This window comes from Phaenicophaeus curvirostris, chromosome 16 (assembly GCF_032191515.1).
Source record: "Phaenicophaeus curvirostris isolate KB17595 chromosome 16, BPBGC_Pcur_1.0, whole genome shotgun sequence".
NCBI lineage: Eukaryota > Metazoa > Chordata > Aves > Cuculiformes > Cuculidae > Phaenicophaeus > Phaenicophaeus curvirostris.
Genome location: NC_091407.1, coordinates 10,599,143 through 10,618,553, shown reverse-complemented (window position 1 = coordinate 10,618,553; position 19,411 = coordinate 10,599,143). Strand labels below are relative to the sequence as shown.

At 39.6% G+C, this 19,411-nt stretch overlaps 1 protein-coding gene across 1 annotated transcript in view; it reads right to left on the bottom strand.

The window, feature by feature from the left end:
- LITAF (lipopolysaccharide induced TNF factor) overlaps positions 1-19,051 on the bottom strand; it is a 69,951-nt gene extending 50,900 nt beyond the window's left edge. Inside the window, exons 1-2 of the mRNA XM_069870630.1 lie at positions 18,790-19,051; positions 16,662-16,728 (exon numbers count right to left, since the gene is read on the bottom strand). The gene's annotated coding sequence lies outside the window, so the exon portion shown is untranslated. The remainder of the gene's footprint in view (positions 1-16,661; positions 16,729-18,789) is intronic.
- Between the last annotated feature and the right edge of the window lie 360 nt (positions 19,052-19,411).

Below are 19,411 nucleotides of genomic sequence, written 5' to 3'. Positions count from 1 at the left end.
AACATTTAAACCCATTGATTGCCTGTTACATTTTCGGGCAGCTGAGGATACTCTAAGAATGAGAAATCATTTTATGGAACCCAAAATGATGTAGAGAAAGTCTGTGCATCAACATGTTTTTCTAGGGGGCTAGAAAAGAAGTAAAGACCTTGCAAAATTCACAAATCACAGAAACTTGACTAAATGAGCGTGCTTGAGGTTTTGAGTGCACTTGTCCGGTATTGAGAAGGAGGAGAAATCCAGGCCTAGCATCAGGGCACCAAATAATCTGGAAACCACACCTGAAGTGAGAATAAAATAGGCAAAGAAAGTACCATTCCAACCATTGGGGTATTTTTGCTGATCTATTCAGGACAAAATAAAACAGCATAATTTTATGCTACTACAGGGAACTGTACACCCTCTGGGAACAGATGTATTAAAAGGAGCAAAACGTATCAACACAACCTTCCCCATTGTTTCTGGACATCAGCATCTACCATGACAGATCCCTGTCAATTTGATCTAAAGGGCACTTTTGATGAGGGGGAGGGGACTAGTCTCTGTAGGAGGGCCCATATAAAATTCTGCCCTATAACAGCTTTGACTACATTCCAAACATCATCTGGAATGCAGAGTTTCTATCCCCATTCTGTCCAACTCTAACATGCCATTTTCCTCATGTTCTATTTTAACCTTTCAAGGTCTAGCCTAGCCAAGCAAAACTGTGTGCTGTTCTTGTTTTCCTCCAGAGTGCAAATTGAAAATACGAAAAAACCAACCCTCATAAACACAGCAGAAACAAATCATGTTTTCAGTCTTTGCTCTGCTTTTCACATTTCATCTCCAGAAGAGCAGTCCATCTCAAGAAAATTATTTTCTCCGGTGTAAAAGGACAATTATTATCTTGTTTTACTGCATCTTAAAACATGTCAAAGAGCAGGTTTTATTTAGAAAACCTATGAATCTGTTTTTCTAGTTAAAGAAGAACATTGCTTAAGTGGAATATTACGAGATCGTTAAGAGAGATGCTGTTAACACAAAAGCCTCACTTCATACTTCCCATTTCAAACCTCTCACCCATTGTTCCTTTCTCTGTATTTATAGGACAAGGTTTAAAGTATTTACTACAGTGATTTTTTTACCCTGAAACTAAATCCGCAGAGATTTCTGGACTTGAAGCACCAAGTCCATAAGTGAATGCAGTTTAGAGTAACACACTAATGAAGATATCTTTCTTTGATCCATCACCAAAATTAACATAAACCGTTCCTTGAGCTTTCCAGTAGTCTGCTATGATGCCAGGAACATGTATTCTTCTTGAGGTCTGGGGCTCTGGGACACCCCTGCAACACAGCCTGCCTGCTGGCCCCTTGTGCCATCTTGCCAGCCAGCTCACTCAGAGATCTGCAAGCGATAGTTCCTTGGTTACAGCAGACTGAGCAGTGCTGTCTGTGTCACTTCATTGCCTGGGAAACTGGAAATGAATAGTGAGCATTTTAACTGACATTAGGAACTGCCCTACTCTTATACTGCTTTCTCCTGAAAATATATTGAATCTAAATCAAGTTTAAACATTACACATTTTCTAAAAGCTGTCATTTTGTTATCTAGTAGACAAAAAGCACTAAGAAAAAAAAATCCATTTGCTTATCATCACAAGCCTTCCTGCATTGTTCCACTATCTAGACCAGTTTATTCAAAACCATTGTCCTGAAAAGGCGGCCTCATATTGCAAAACAATGAGAGAGGCCTCATACAGAAGCAGGATACCAAGTCCTATGTATCTAATACCACACATTTAGCCACATTTCAGAACCATGTATTTTCTATTAATGACCCAGACTGCCTGTCTGGGCAAGAATTGTATGGGTCTTTCAAAAGACAAAAAATGATAGAGAGTCAATGATAACAACTCGCACCAGCTTGCTTTTTGTTTCTTCTAGAAGTCTGGAAAGGTGAGTGTCCGCACTGACAAGGAATACATCTCTACATTAACTAAGGAATGCCTTTTATTTCTGCCCCTCCACACCCTCAAATACTACCAGCTACTGATGTTAAGGGCAAACTTTAGTCCCTGATCCCGGTTCCTTTCTTGTGTTATGAATAAAAATGAAATCTCTGCAAGCCTTTGAAGAATTTCCTTCCCTCCTTTTAAACTGTTTTTCAGTCAATGGGAATTTGACAGATTAGTCAATAGATCACACTGAAAAAGTCTTCATTATGTAAAAGGCATAATAAGAGTAGAGACATATTATAGATAAAGATGATAAATATTTCACATTTGAGTTGTCAAGAAAAGCAATTTTAAGTAGAACTCCTTAGGTCTACATATAAAGAGATCCTAAGCTTACTGGAGGTGTTCTGGGATACTGTGTTGTCTAAGGCTGTGCTATAAAAGATGACAAATTAGAGGGTGATGGTTTCCCACTGCCATTAGATGTCATCTACAAACATTTATTTACAAACATCTATGTAACAAACAATTTACAAACTGCTTTGAGGATGATCTGCTGCCTTCTGCTCCAGGACAACATGCATTTTTCCCTTGAGCACAAGAAGAGAGATGAACAAGAAGTTCCCTCCCTTCATCCTCAGCTGGTGCCACTGTACCCTGAGAGGACGGCTAATGGTATCACTCGGAGCAGGGGATAAGGAACAAACTCCTCTGCCTGACAAAGGAATGAATGAAAATTCACATAGATAGGTTTGGTTTTTAACTTGCTGTAGTCATCTTCAGCTGTATCCCCTTTGGAGACTTATTTCCTAGTTTGGCATTTTGCAGTGTCCATTAAGCAAGATGATTTCAGCAGCGTTTTCTTTTCCAGCAAGTTCCCTACACAGAGGATTATCAGTACAAATGAACTGAACACACACCTTGTTTAAATACACATCGTTGTTAGTTCTGTGTTATCCTAACCTTTATGACTCAATAAATCCAGAAAGAAAGCTACCAAGTGGAATTGTCATCCCTTCCCATTTCTTATCTTTTTTTTCTTCTCATCAGTTGAAACTACACTACTTTCATATATATGAAGAGAAAGCAAACAAGTTATGTCTCCACTCCAGGAGCCTGCTCAGTGTGTTACCAGCACTTTGAGAAATGCTCTCCTCAATGGTGACATAGAGAAGAAGGAATCCCAGTTCATCTAACTGGATAATCTAACCAGTACACTTTGAAGGTCCAAGGTCCACAAACTGCTACCCTAAACTTCTTTCACTCCTTCAAAACTCAAAATTATCTCATATCCATGGCCAAGCATGTTTAAAAATGTCATTAACAACCCAATCACTGTTGATGTGGTTCAACAAATACTTGACTGTTAGTCAACTGAATGTATGGTTCCTCTATACTTCAGCTATTAGGAGCTGTTTAAAGCATAATATCCAAGTCCAGGATACAGACTCAAGTTTTTATCAGCTTAGTGCTTGTCACTTTATTTTCAAGATGTTTATATGTGGGGCATGGCAACCAGTCAAACACACTGGTTTATTGTCTGAAACTGATATCTAGTTATTCAAAATAAAATCTCTATTTTATTTTGTTATAAATTAGACTTGCCAAACACATAAATAATTCTTTGTATGGATATTATATATGCATATTAATAATAAATAAGGAAACACTATTTTCTAGTGCTTCAACTAGCTATGTCATATGCCACCTAGGTTTCTTTTTACTGACTCCATAAAAAAATACCCCAGCTTTCTAACAAAAACTACAGAGATTTACTAGCTCAAGACTCAGATTCAGGTGACAGCGTACAACACTCAGTACAGTATTATTGTACACATTCATATGAATGAAATGACTTGCTGATACGCTCCTACAGAACCAAATGCTCTTAATTTTTGGAACTGCTGAGCTCTCTTGGATCACCAGGCAGCCACTGAGATATTTAGGTGCTCAGATCTTCTAGAAACCCACTCCACTGCAATATAATGGTAAACCACAACACATCCCTGTTCTGCACAACATCAAATAAAGATAAGTGTTATTTGAACTCAGTCAGAAGAACACACATTAATCACCCTAGCCATTGCCACTTTTTACCTCTTGAAATCAAGTTATTTTCCTTCTCTGTTTCTAACATAGAGCATAAAAATAACACTGAACCATCTCACGTGCTCCTAAAAAGACTTAAAGAGAATGACGGTAATTAATTAGCTCCATAGAAAATGTATGACTGGATTTCTGCAACAAAACAGGCCTGAATGCTTGCAGAATTAGGAAAGCAAATGCTAACATAAACAGGAAAGAAATTCAAAGATCACTATTTGTGGAGGGGAAGGAAATACCACTTATTTTATTTTCATTACAGTTGTTCTAACAAAATGAAACACAAAGAAGCTGTGAAATTTGTGTATTTCTAAAATGTGCAATAGGATTCCAAATGAATAGTGCCAGATTGCTATCATGGGGAATGAACTGGTGTGCTGCTATGCCGAACAGATGTGGCAGACTGCTGACATCAAAAGAAGAAACACAGTAAAAACATGGCACTTATGTGCTGGATGAAAAATGATTAATTTATGACTCTGCAGCTTTGAACTTCCTGACTCTCTTTGAACCGTCAGTTTTCAAAATGCTTTCCAGAGTGCTGCTTTTATTTAGGCTCTCCTCTCTGCTCTGAGCACAGAAGCGCTTTGACTTTTCTCTGAAACATGGCTCTGACAGGAGGCGTGGGGACAAAAGAGAAGTAGAACTGTTCTAAAAGGTCTGCACCAGCTTGGGAAATGCCAAAATGCCACTTCAGACTGTTCTGCAACATTCTCATCTTGACAAGCCCATGAAGAAAACTCAATTCAAGAACCTTGAATTCAAACTTTTCTGTCTATCCTTCTCTTTGTGTGAATAATTATTTTTTCTCACTGCTGCTCACTAGTCTGTAGGTGTCTGTACAGCCAGTCCAAACTAAATCATTTTTTTTAAAATACCTTCTTTTCTCAGATTTATCCACTTCATAACATATAAATTCTTTGGAGGAGGGACTATATTTACAGCATAATTTGTACAATGCTTGGCACGCTGGAGTACTGAGCTGGGCAATGCCACTTTCACATTCACTTTTTACACACACTATACCTAATACTTGAGATACCAAATTTAGCTCCTTTTGAATCCCAAAGTATTTTTTTTCACTTAAATAGTGAAATTATTTGTTGAAATTGAAATTTCTAAAACATTTCACTTAGAATCTAAATATAATTTCTAAAAAAGACAGGGGATTTCTCTGTACTTTGCATTTCTAAGGCAGCTTACAAACCATTCATTCATGAATGCCTTTACCACTTTGAAGTTATATTATCTTTAGGGGAAACCGGGGATCATCATTTTAGCCTGGAGAAGAGGAGGCTGAGGGGAGACCTCATTGCTCTCTACAACTACCTGAAAAGAGGTTGTAGAGAGGAGGGTGCTGGCCTCTTCTCCCAAGTGCCAGGGGACAGGACAAGAGGGAATGGCCTCAAGCTCTGCCAGGGGAGGTTTAGGCTAGACGTTAGGAAAAAATTCTTTACAGAAAGGGTCATTGGGCACTGGAACAGGCTGCCCAGGGAGGTGGTTGATTCACCTTCCCTGGAGGTGTTTAAGGCACGGGTGGATGAGGTGCTGAGGGATATGATTTAGTGTTTGATAGGAACGGTTGGACTCGATGATCCGGTGGGTCTCTTCCAACCTGGTTATTCTGTGATTCTGTGATTCTGTGATCTAAGTTTGGACCAATGCTCTGTTTGGCTCCAGATACATACCCAAATAATTTCACTAGCAGTAACTTTGCTGAGTAGTTGTGCTGAATTTCAAAGTTAATATGCATAATCAAAGATGTTCATATCCTTTAAACGTTATATATGTTGTATGCTGAAAATAACTGGCTGTTATTTGTTTTTAAAAAGTTGGTGCTTGTATTTTTTTCCATCTATAACTTGAATGCAAATTTCACAGAAAAGGTATAAAGTTCTCAGAATTTATACTTCCTATGAGAAAGGATTTCTACTATTAGGCTATGAAATAAATGTTTAGAATTTACATGCAGGTTCCCCTGTGAAAGTCTAAGACCTTGGTATGTTTTGCACAAACCAGTGAACTTCCTTTTCCTCACTGATGATGCACATTAAAAGACTATTTACAGAGTCACATACCAACAACTCACCAATAAATCATTTGCAGAGACAAATGAGGATCTGCTTTCAGTATAAAGAGAGAAGCTACAAAAAAGGGTATTTCAGACCATGATGGTCATTTATACTTCAGGTCTTTTCTATAAAATCCCTCATTTGGATTTAAAACTGTTTATCTCCAAATTGCTGTAGCAAAATCTAAGAAGTTTCTCCCTGCTGCTTTCCTGAAGGAAGTAAAAAAACCCAGAATGCTCATATCATAATAATAATTTCAAAAAGGCAAAAAGGCAGCTAGCGCTAGTGCTGTAGTATTCTGTTGAATGGTACCTACGGCCACACAGTTCTGCTGCATTTAATCAAATCGTAATGAGAAACAGTGCCAACTAGCTTTGCTCATTCGGCATTTCCCATCATCGTTTTGTTGTTTCCTCCCCAGAGAATGGGGGATTAAATGATGAAAAAGGCTCCTGATTAATATAACACACTTGAATCTAAACTCTTTAAGCAAAAATATTAATTACTAATACATTTCATGCTCACGTGCAGATGCTCTTATAAAACACTGGTATTTAAAGCTATGAAAATTATCCTCCCAAATTAATAATTTATTTGTTTTACATGTTATAGTGGTGAAAAACTGTGGAGCACTCCGACAAGAAATCAGAAACAAGGTTAATGAATATAAATGGGCATTTTCCTAACAAAGACACAAACCCCATCCCTGAACAAAATGGGAAGATAACGAATGAAGGAACAAGTAACCTTCATTATAGTTACAATTTCATAGCTTGAAAAAAAGAGTTTTGTTTATCTTTATTTGCACAATATCCAAACAAGATGAAGAGAACAAAATCTGTAAATTGATTTGTTGTGTGAATCATTGTGCGAGGAGAGGAGCGGTGGAACAGGGCAGAAAAAAATACTATAATTAGGCCTGCAGCAACATCTGTGTTTTTTCAGTACAGATCAGACAATTTACAAACGTTCAGCACTAGGTACAGGAAACAGAAGAAAAATTTAATAGCCATATAGGTAATATTGCCTCATCAGCTTGCATAAAATTGGCAAGTTCATAAAACAGCACTGCGTAAAAATTCCATTATTTTGTCAAAAAGGTGTTCTTGCTGTTTGCTGCAGGCTCTGTTCAGTCTAAAAATGTCTCTCTGGTCATATTAACCTTCCTCACAGCTAGTTCTTACTGCAGGGAGTTGATTCCATTTAGAAGCCTTGTTAATATCACAAATAATTTAATATACAGAGAACCTCCTAAATATGCCCCATTTCCAGACCCATGTTGTCTGGTCTATCTCGAAAATATGCCTAAAGGGATACGCCATGGGAAGCTTAGACTTTTGTGTGTGTATTTTAGTGAGTAATTTGGACTGCTACAAAAATTCTCTGTGCAGTTTGTCTGATGTCAGAAATTGCAGGTGGAACACAAGAAATGAATGCAGTCTCAGCTGGCAAATTTCTTTCAAAGGTCAGATTGAACATGAATTGCACTTTGTGCAATTGCAATTCAAGTTGAATCTGACCTTTGAAAGAAGAGCTTCTACAGCTGCGACTACAACTTTCCAAACAAAACGCTGGCCAATCTCTTCAAATGCTAAGCACAGAATATAAATATTTTCCCAAGACAGGTAGTGGACTGTTGATACAATTCTCATCAATATATCAGTTCTAATTTTCACTTAAAAGTGTGTAATTATCTTGTGCACAGACTGGGAAGTTCCTAATCCAGCTCAGCAAGCATTCCTTGGCTTTGTCATTCAAAGAAGGATAATTTACTTTTATTCATTCTACATAACAGCATTTTCAATAGTACTTAAGTATAATAAGTATTTTGGTCTTCTAGACCAATTAATTTGTCAGATCTATAGTTACTCATCTACAGCTGCAGATACATACACGATGTGACTGAGGCCTGGATATTTTCTTTTCCATATCTATCACACCCTGAATATCAGGGCAAGACCTCTGCAGGATTAGATCTTATGAGCTCTCTCAATGAAAGCTTGGTCTGGCAAGTCACCATAGCAGCGAATGCACAGATCCGTCCCCTGAGACGGCAGATACCAGGCTTGTCAGCAGACTATGAAGCCACTTCAAATAACATAATACTGCAGCAGTGTTTCTACACCTTCATGATTTGACATCATGATGTTAGCTCTTTGTAGTGTCTCTTTGCACTGATTCTTTGCCCTTGATTCACTCATTACATATATGTAGTAATCTCTGCATTGGTATGGTTCGTGTGAGTCTTCTAGCTCACATACTGGGCTGTCCATAAGGAACACGTCAACAGCAGAAAACGGAGCTATCACAGAAGGCATTTCCCAGAAGAGATGAGGTCTTTGTGGGGGACCTTCCATTGAAGACCCTAATGAAAGTTTCCATTTATAATAAAAGGACTTCTGATCCAGCAACAACCAAAAAGGTTGAGCCAACATGGACTTAAGATGCCAAGTTCTTGGTCTCCAATTCTGCTATTCAGTGTATCTAGTAATTTGGTGTCCTAATTACAGCTCTTTCTCTCTCTCTCTCTTTTTTTTTTTTATAGGCTTTTCTCTGTGTATTAAAAGGGATAGGTGAAGCAAACACTGGCAGGAGGGGGAAATGAAGAATGAAAACTGCTTAGGTTCATTGGCAGGATTAAGTTACTTCAGAAATTACTGGGTAATTAAAAAGGGCAACCCTCCCCCCTCCACATTTAGTAGAAGAATACATTTAATCTGCCCTGAAAAGAGTGGAACAGTGCAGTATCAAAAATTCTCCTACAAAAGAGCTCAATTGTATCAAAAATGGCTCAACTGTACCACTTGATAAATGTGCTATAAAGAAATATAAATAAATCATTATCACTGGAATGGTGCAGCATTCCATCTAATTCTAGGGTTGACTAATTATGGTAGAACCGCATGCTGATGCACACGGAAAAGGGAGCTTGAAGGCGGAGGGCAAGTACTGTCCAGCTGGTGCCAAAACTCACTGCTTTGCCAGTTTTTAGTGCGAACATAGGATGTGCCTGGCTCAAAACTGTCCACCGCACTGCTAGCTTAGAAGTGGTGAGTTTAAGTTAAGTACCGGGTTTTAACACAGTCTGAACACAAGTGTGAGCTGTTAATGCTTTGTGGCAGCAGTGTAAAACTGTGTGGCTGCTGAGCACGAAGGCAGGAACTGCACCAAGCCCTGCTGCATAAAGCTACTGTGAAACAGAAGGTGCTATTTCCATGATAAATCCATCTGTACTCAAACATTTTAAAAAATAGACTAGCAAATTTAATCTTGACAGCTACCAGAACACGTGAAGGGCTTTTGCAATCTTGCTGTTAATCTTCTGGAAGTATGGCAGTCACTATTTTATTTAAAAACAGTGCAGGCAAGGATTCAATTTTTTTTCACCTTTCTGACACATGCACAAATGCTTGCAAGGAAAAATTCAACTTATTCCAGGGAACACAACCAGCCTGCACTGGAACAGAGGTGTTTCTGCCAGGAACTTACAGGTCTGCAGAGACGGGAACTACTGCAAAGAAAATGAACAGCCCAAAAACCAAATTAATTGCCTTTTCCAGACCACATCAACAGAACCCTACACAGATTTGGACAAGACTTTTGATCACAATCCAAGCAAATGGGACCTAAACAGACCAGCAATGGAAGCAATGTCATCACCTATTAGACTAGTAGTGACACAGAGCTGCTACCTCATCCGGAGCCATTGACTCTGCACTTGGGTCAAACTCCTTCACAGACCAAGATCTGTATCACCAGAGTAGCTTGTTCATTCCCTGTCAACAAAATGGACAAAGCACTAGCTATTGATTTGTTGTAATGCTTTTTCTTTTAAAATTTTTCATACAGAAAGGTTCTCTTCCAGCTACGGTCTAGGCCCACAACTGCCTGAAAGTAATAGTTGACCTCACTAGGACCTGCTGCTCTTACAGAAATACCTTAGTCTGAAAGCATTTATAATAAAAGATTTTAAGTATATATTCTTCATCAATAATTCGCCAGCATTACTACATTTCTTAGGTTGTTCATCTCCTATAACTCAGCACTTCAACAGTATACACAGCTCTAAAGCATGTAAGACTCATAATTACAGTTCAAATAATAAAGAAGAAATACTATTCTGCATATTTATGGGTAAACAGGAATCAGGAGACAGGTTCTGTTGCTAGATCTGGCACAGGTTTCGTATGTGTCCTAGGACAATTTGCTTACATAAAAACGTTCAAGTTTCACCAAGGGAGATGGAAACCTATAGCAGGCCTGGCTTCTAGAACTAAGCTCCTTGGTACTTTTTTCAGAAAGGTTTTGTATGTTCACACAGTTAACTAAAAACAACCTAGCTTAGGCAAATAAACACGCAGCTGAGTGGAGAACACTAACAAAAGAAAGTCTTATTCAGATATTTCCATTCAGCATGCAAAAGAAACAAGATATCCAGAAGACCAGCTTGCATGCTAATACTGCGAAGATCTACAGCAACATATTGGAAGACTCGAATTTCATCAATTTATCATGGAAAATGTGATGAAAGGCATAGAAAAAAGCTGGTGATTTAGGAATTCTTACTATAAAGTTACTTCAGACCATAAGCTTGTGTGGTATGTGAAGTAATCGCCTTGGATTTTAAGCAATAAAATGAAATATGACAGAACATGGCATGAGATGCAGAAGAGGTTGCAATGCATATACATCATTGTATACTGAGCAGTAGTCCCTGCTCAAGAGCAAGGAGTGTCATTTTTTCTGCACGGTTAAGGAGTCAGAGTTAGTTATTTAAAGCAGGAAAAGGCTGTTAAGGGAACATTGTAGCTCTGAGAAAATATTACAAGATCAGAGAAAAATGGAGATTTGGTTGACCTAGGTATCTGGGACATCTCACTAACTGTCTTGTCTGGCATCTTCCCATCACTGAATAAACACCTTCCCATTCTTGGCGCTTCTACGCTATAGAAGTCCATGGGTGACACTCCGAGTGTCAGGTTTCCCTTTACAAGTTTTTTTGGTATTAACTCAGCAGTAAGAAATAGGCTCTCTAGAATGATCTGTTTACATTTCTGCCCAGCATTGTAAAAATAGGGATATCAGTTGTGTCTAGCAGGCTTTCCAAGTGTCTTGAAATCAGCTGGAAACATGGTCTAAGTGCTGTGATAATCTTTCGTGTCACTTCCAATTTGATTCTTTTTAGAACTGGCTGTCAGAGTTTGCTCTGCCACAAGTTAAAGGTAAAACCACTGGATTCCATTGTGTCTCTAGGTAATACATTGATTTCTATTCCAAATAGTCCTTGGTTTTGTTTGTTTTAAATAATCCTAAATGGCTTGTGAATAGCTAAAGAGCTGTAAAAGAGATATCCCAAACAGTTTATTTTAAGCTTTTCAACCCTCTAAACTGTACTGTCTGCTAGTTTGGAGATCATACTCCTATTCTCTAGTGTTTCAACCCACTATCTGCATTTCACTCCTATCAGCCATCTGAACACATCATAAATCTCTCAGCTGCAGCTGTTGATCTGTATGTAGTACATAATGTCCTGTTAAACAATCAGAAAACACATGACTTGATCATATATCAGAGGAACCACAGAAAGAGCTTTTCAGGCCAGTTGGCATCACAAGAGGCTGGAATACCAGCTCCATCAAGGTTGTTAATTTAATTTTTTCTTCTACATTATTCAAGATTCACAGTCAGGTTAAATGCATTGTTGAAACACATACATGAACACCGATGGGCTGGAGGTGCTCTGCATTACCATACAGGCTTAAGTAACTAGTAATCATCTGAATAAAACACTGAAAAGCAATTTAGGCTGTTAATACAATCTAAGCCATATATATAGAGACATGCAGCTCACCTGGCTACACACTGACACCCCAGCAAACAGAATTAACCTCTTACCATTTAAAATGGAAATATGAGATACAAATAATGACACTGGTCACAGCCTTACCCAGACATCCAAGAAGAAATCTCCAAGCGAAACCATACATTAGATAAAGCAAAATTGTTCACAGCTGTAAGCGTACACAGATGTAAATTGCACCTTAGTAACACCTTTCATGCTTGAGTACCTAGAGAGTTTGTTGATTTTTTCAGTTAAAAAAAACAAACATATGTACCTAATGCCAGAAGAGTTTTTCCAGAATCACTTCATGTCTGACATCCTATGCCCTTCCCCCTCAAAGCTACCTGCAGAGGCTTTCCATAGTTACAATGGCCCAACAAGTGAAATGGAAAGAGGCTATCACGTTTGGGATAATCAGCACAAGCTGCTGGGTGTTACTTCTATGGTTTCTCAGCGCTCTGTCTTCTTAAGCATTTTTCTTGTCCTTCAGATTGCCTATTCTCTGTTTTTCCTGCTAAGATCCTCACCACAGAGCTCAACTCTTCACAAGCCTAAAGGAGTTCAGGGAATTGCCCTGTACTTATAAATAACCCACTCTCTCCAGCAGCACCATCCACTGTATGTTCTGTTATTCAATTTGTGGTATCCTACAAGCCCCAGTACAGCACGTTGTCTTTGCTAGCCCTTGGCCAGGGCCACAGGCCAACTGCTAACACGGGAACAACTACAGCATCTAACTCTGAAGAGGCCTGAGCTATCCAGACTATCCATTATTAGTGTAGCTGCAATAATGAATGATAACAGATAAACCCTACAGGGTATTCTAGTAGAGATGAGACTCTTCAAGAGGCACAAAGGCATCTAAAATGGAGAGAAAGTATTTAGCAATGGTTTAAGAGCATCTAAGGAATGGACAGGAATAAGAAAATGTCTTCATTTTATTTAAAGCATAACAGACTTCTCAATGTGATCTGATTTCTTACAGCAATTAATATCAATTTCAAACAATATGCACTCCCAGTTTTGGAATTCAGAGGCATAGGGGAAGAAGAAAGTTCAAACATTTCCTATAATGTTGCCTCCCAGGGAATAGCTGCTGACTGGAGACCTTGCCATAAGGAATACTGTATAGGTTTTCTTTTACAGAAAAAGGCAATGCTGTTTTGAAATCTTGTGCGTTCGCTGTGGGGAATCTGCAGGTCACTTTGTATTGTAAGAAAGATATCTTGTCATTAATGACTAATGACTGGTGGATAATCCTGCAGCACAGTCCCTTTATCTGACAGGACTGCACACATGGATGACTTGCAGCAAGATTACCCCAGGGTGGTTGCTAGGCGGCAAATGTAGTGCCTAGAAAATATTTGATGCTGACAGCTACTGTAAGCTGTTTTGTAGCACATTAGTTCTGCTGCAATAAAGGATTTTCTGAGCTAGAGCTATTCAGAACACAAACATCATAAAAATCACATTTACATTGAACTTTTGACGTATACAACTTAACCCGCATTTCTCAAAAGGAAGATACATAAAACCAGAATTGTCTAAAAGCTGAGTCAATAAGACATGTAGGTCACTAGATAAAAGGCTGTTCTTCTCCTTGCCTGCAGATTATAGACCTGGATCACATGCACTCACAGCTCTGCCAACCCTGAACTTTGGAGGGAGTTGGCACTGCTCAAATAAGCATCTCAGCTGACGAATTGAGGATGTAAAATTTTACTTGTGAAACAGTCAAGCACAAATGTACACTTCTTGTGCACTACTCACCATGCAGAGTTAACACCTTGAATTGCTTTGACTTCAAACCCCCTCTCCTCTAAGAACTTGCATATGTTGGTAACTACATTACAGGCCCTTTCTCTCTCTTGATTCACATGTTGAACTTTGGTATCCTTGCAGCCTTCTGACCTTCTTCAGGAGATGTGATCCTCCACACAGTGACCGGTACATCATCTACCACAGCTAACATCCATTCAACATCTTCTAAGGCCCTGTTACCCCTGTCTAAACTCGTCACAGAATACTACCAATAATTACAATGCAGTAAAAGTCACGTACTCTCACATTTGGCATTTCACATAGCATAATGCAGTTACCGCAGAGCAGAATCAGTTCAAATAATGTCCAGCTGCAGATTTTCAAAAGGATAGAGAGCACATATAATCATAAAAAGGAGATTAAAATGTTTGAGACTTGAAATTATGGAAGTAAAAGGAAGGGGGAGAGTTACAGGAATACAGAAAGAATGAAAGCCTTTACACAAACAGCATCAGTACAGCTCATGGCTCAGCTTCTATAGTCAGTAATTGCTGGTATTCAAGAAATTAACCTGAAGATCTTAACTGCAACTGAAGCAATTACTCATAATCAGACTACTACAACAGTCTTTCCTACTAACAGATAAAATAGCTACTTCATGTATTAAATATTGCCTGAGTTGAATGTTCTAATTGTTCCGACACAATGTTCCTGTGCTGTGCTTCATAGGTTGTGTGTTGCCTTCCAGGATCCTAGAGGACTAAACAACAATGTCCAGGCAAAATTTCCATGGAAACTTGCAGAAAAAAGAATGGTGACCAGAGCTACTAAGGGACTAGATGGAGCTGTCTGAATTCATTTGTCAGTTTGGGTTTAGGTTTCCAGATCATTTCCACCTTCTCTGTTTACATCACTCAAAAACTATTTAGTTGCTACATGACCTCTAGATTCCCTACTAACATCAGGCCGTTGTAATCATTAAGTGCAGTAGCAAGTGTTTTCATTAGATTTCCGTTCTTTGTAGGTATCAGCCCTACAGTGTTTTCTGTTTTTCTGTAATGGCTCACACTTCCAGCCTGAACTCTGTACTGTGATTCACTTTCAGGGGGCGAGTGTCAGATTTACTGATTTTACCATGCTGATAAATCCACCGTGATGTTACAATTATTTAGTAAAAGGAGAGCATTGTCCTTTCTCTTCACAGATTCCCAAGCTACTCTAGAGTAGTTCATGTGGCGAGCTCTTCCAGTGAGTGGCTCAATTACCCTGTCTATCAGGAAACGTTTTGCCATTAAAAAAGGTTAAAACCCCCCAACCACACACTTAATGGTTAGCAATGCCATTTTGATCCCTGCACTTCTGGAGCATCTGCAGGCTGTGAAGAAGGCTAAGCTCTTGCTGATCTAAAAATACCCAGTTTTGCAGTCCTTCAGTTTCATACTAAGAAACTAGTCAGGAGCTGATTACAGACTGTTTGTCCTACAAAAAAACAGATTGCTTTGCCAAAGTAGAAGCACATTCTCGGCCATGCGACTGCTGAAAGGAGGAAATAGGAGGGTACTAGGTTCATCAAGAAGGGGAAAAGGCTGCTACATACAGGAACATAAAATATGTGGTCTTTTTCCATGGATGAGGGAAGAACTGAAATAAAAACCTTTTGGCTCTGCCTCCAGTCTTGGAACAGGGAGTACTTTTGTTGCAGATGTCTTTGTGGAAAAGTTAAATTGAAGGAAATGCTGAACAACTTTACCAAATGTGATTTCCAAATGTATATCAAGGAATCTATTTTTCCACATAACACAGTTACCTGCAATGCCAAGCAAACACTGTTTCTGCAAAGCAAAGTTTGTTACGCTGCCAGATGAAGCACCACTTATAACATTAAACAGAATAAGAGAATTCATCATTGCTATTACTGCTGTCACATAAGAACTATCTTTTGAGAGTTTTCTTTTAAACAGAGGTTTGTATTCCTGAAGGTGGAATTAAGGCTGAAGTGAATTGATTCTACTACTTAGATACACAGTGACTCTAATCTCACACTAATCTTAAAAGTGCTTTTACGCTTTGTGAGTCATAGAAAAATATGAGTAAAGTGCAGTGTGAACACAGGAATACACACATATAATCATAAATGGATATTCAGAACTGCACAGGATAACCAGTGATGTTGTTTTGTAATGACTGTCAAACAATTTAAAACAAAATGACGTGCCTATTCCTCAGGAATATCAATTGACTTCATTCTTTCATCACCGAAGAGCAAACACTCAACATTTTCTGAATGAAATGGAACATTAGAATAGTGGCCTTGGTGGAATATGTCTGATAACTTCATGATCTTTCTTTCTTTCCTAGAAAACTAGAAATTAGTTTCCTTCACTATGGACAAATAACTCAGCCTTGGGCCTCGGAGTTTATCCATTTGCTATCTAATGCCCTAAGGCTGCAATGGCATGTCACTCAGCAGCTTTAGCTTTGCAGGCATGAAATAACTGCCCCAAGTTTAGAGGACATGATACAGCAAGCAAACACAAGCAGACAACTTTGTAATGTAATAAAGAGGTCAATTAATATGCTGTGTGCCAAACACTTAAAGGTGAAAAACAACCTCAAACTTTCAGCCAGCAGTTGGAGCTGTGGGGTCTCAGCCTCATCCATGACCGAGTACAAAAAAGAAATGCTTTCTTAAGCAAAGGCTATGGAAAACTGGTAGGGTTCCACAGCAGGAGAATGTAAGAAAAGCTTCTGAGGCATGGACAGCATGTCCTGGTACAGGAAGCAAATCTTGCTTTAGTATTACCCTGCGGGTTTTATAAAACTTTTGAAAATTAAACATTGACCTGGACAGACTCTTCATATACTTTCATTCATCTTCATATACAGATCTGGGTGAATAATTTCTCATTCCCTTCTTTCAGGTGAAATATGAAAAGGTAAAACCTACCTGTCCAAGCTGCTGGAGGGATTCAGCTCAAAACCCTTTTCTCTGTGACACATGCTCTCCAGTGGGCCTGTAAGTAAAGGTGCAAGTTGTCACTTACACCTCCTTGAACAGAGATCATGGCATTTTGTCCTCTTTAACAGTCCCTCTACAGACTTCCAAAACAGTGGTTTCCTAGGAATAGTTAAAACACAAATAAGAAAGTGTTCCAGGTGGACCAGTCTATTTCCCACTAGTCTTCCTAGGATGAAAAAGATACATTTTGCAAGAAAGTGTACAACTAAACAAAAGAAAGTTGAACAGGTATTATAGGTGTAATATATGCACCAGTCGCATATTTGTCGTCTCTCCAAGTGGGAATGGAGAGAGTGTTTTATTTTACTAGTTACCATTTCAGAAGTAACACAACACATGCCCCTAATTAAAGCAAGAAACATTGACAGTAACCATCCAAAATGTAGTTAATGGATATACAGAGAATACACTTAGAAGACACAGAGTGTAACGAACAGAAGGAAACTCCAAAAAGAGGTACATTTAAAAGAGCCACATTAACTATCTGAAAACTGATGAAAGACAAAGGCAGCATGGTGTGAGTTTGCAACAATGGAAACAATTTCTCTCTAACAAAAGAAAATACAGTCAAATTTTAATCTAACTACGGATTTCTCTGGCAGTGGTATAGTCTCTGAAGAGAAACAAAAGAAGCTCTATAATAAGCAACTATTAAAGTCAACACTGCTGGAAATGATGCTGGGGTAAAAGGAGCTCCAGCTGAGCTCAGGGTGACTGTAACAATGATAACAACTGACCCCAGAATTCTTCTGCAGATAATTCTCAGTGAAGTCAGTAAGTATATGCAATGGCTTGAAAAGTTGAGTATTGTGATATGAAAGCATCAAAGCAAGAGAATCATAAAGTCATTTATGCTGGGAAAGACATTTAAGACCAAGTCCAATCATAAACCTAATACTATTACTAACACTCCCAAGTTCACCAAAGAAGGTATGCTTTAAATGGTGGTATAAAGTGAAAAAAAATATAAATGCGTTTAAGTAAGTTATGAATATTGAGAATAAAAATTGTACTGACAAACATATTTTTTTCCTAGAAAGAGAAAATTATCTTCTATACTAACATGTTACAAGTTCACAGCTTTATGTTACCTGCACATAGCTAAGGAGCAATAGTAAATAAAGGAGAGGAAACGCTCAATTTTTGATCCCTAGCACAGCTGAAGAGCATGTTACTTGATTGCTTTAACTGAGCCTGCAGCAGGCTTCACAAGCCCTGCTAAAGGAGGATCTTTCTGTTCCCCAGCTGCAGGACTCAGGTGTCACCAGAGCCTCGCCCCTGCCGTAAGCTTCAGGCATTAACTGGGGACAGGTGAAGATGGCACCTTCAGAGAAGTTTTTCAGCAATTCTGAAGCATTAACAGCCCAGTTCTTTTTCCACGGAAAGCTGGAAATCTCCCATGCTATAAGCCTGAGCAGATCAAGCAGCCCATTTGCAAAGATAAGAAACTGATGTGCATGAATCTGCTTTGCTCTCTGTGCAATTTACTAAATAAGAGTTACAAAATCACTATTAAAAGTTTCTCAAAGGCAAAAAGTTTTCAAATTATGCCAGAAGAGATTGCTGGTCTCCTCAGAAGACTGCGCTATTACTAGATGGCTTTTACCAGTAGGCTCTATCATAATTGCATTCACGCTTTTTGTACAAAAGGGCACGACCCTTCTCACTGAAGTGGATTAGGACTCTCATACACAGCGAGTCTACATCCATGGTTGCATAAGTAAAACCGGCACCTCCGTAGAGATTCAAATATCTAAATGAGATTTAGCCATCTTATCAAAGTACTGGCCCAAAGGCCTCCTCTGCTTCTGCTCATTGACAGAAAGGTAAGTGACCACCACGGCCGATATGGCTTTGCCAGACAATCCACGCCATCAGGTGGAAGTAACGCAGGCTCAGCGCTTCGGCTTCTGCTTCCTGGACATTTTGAACTTTTAAAGGTGGGTTTAGTGCTACTTTGCCATCTCTTCTATGGTGGCTGAAGCATAAAGACCATAGAAACTGGAGCCACGCTGCACTCTTTAGATCCAAAGCTTAAACAGAACAATAATTTTACCTGAAACGATGACTTCTACATTGTTCCTTTGCTGTGGTACCCCAGGTATCCCACGCCACCATTCATTTTGGATTAAACAAAACTACATGGGGCAGGGGCTGGAACTGGGTGGGTTTTGAGGTCCCCCCCAACTCAACCCATTCTAGGACTTTCTGATCACCTTTCCGCTGCCTGGCACGCTCGGGACCGGCTCCCGGAGGGCGGCGAGCCCCGCCGGGCGCCCCCGGTACCGCCAAGGGTGCACGGAACGGGGACGGCGGCGCCCCGAGCCCCGGGGACCCGGCTGAGAGAGCGCCCGGTTCGCTCCCGCCCGGCACCGCGAGGAGGCGGCAGCAGCGCCAGAGGCCGCGGGAACAGCCCCTCACGGCCTGGGGAGGGACCGGGAGAGGGGAGAGAGGGGAAGGAGAGAGAGGGGGGAAAGGAGGGGAAAGGGGAGATAAAGAGGGGAAAGGGGGGGGAGATAAAGAGGGGAAAGGGGGGGAAGAAAAGAGGGGAAAGGGGAGGAAGAAAAGAGGGGAAAGGGGGGGAAGAAAAGAAGGGGAAGGGGGGAAGAAAAGAAGGGAAAGGGGGGGAAGAAAAGAAGGGGAAGGGGGGGAGAAAAAGAGGGGGGAAGGGGGGAGAA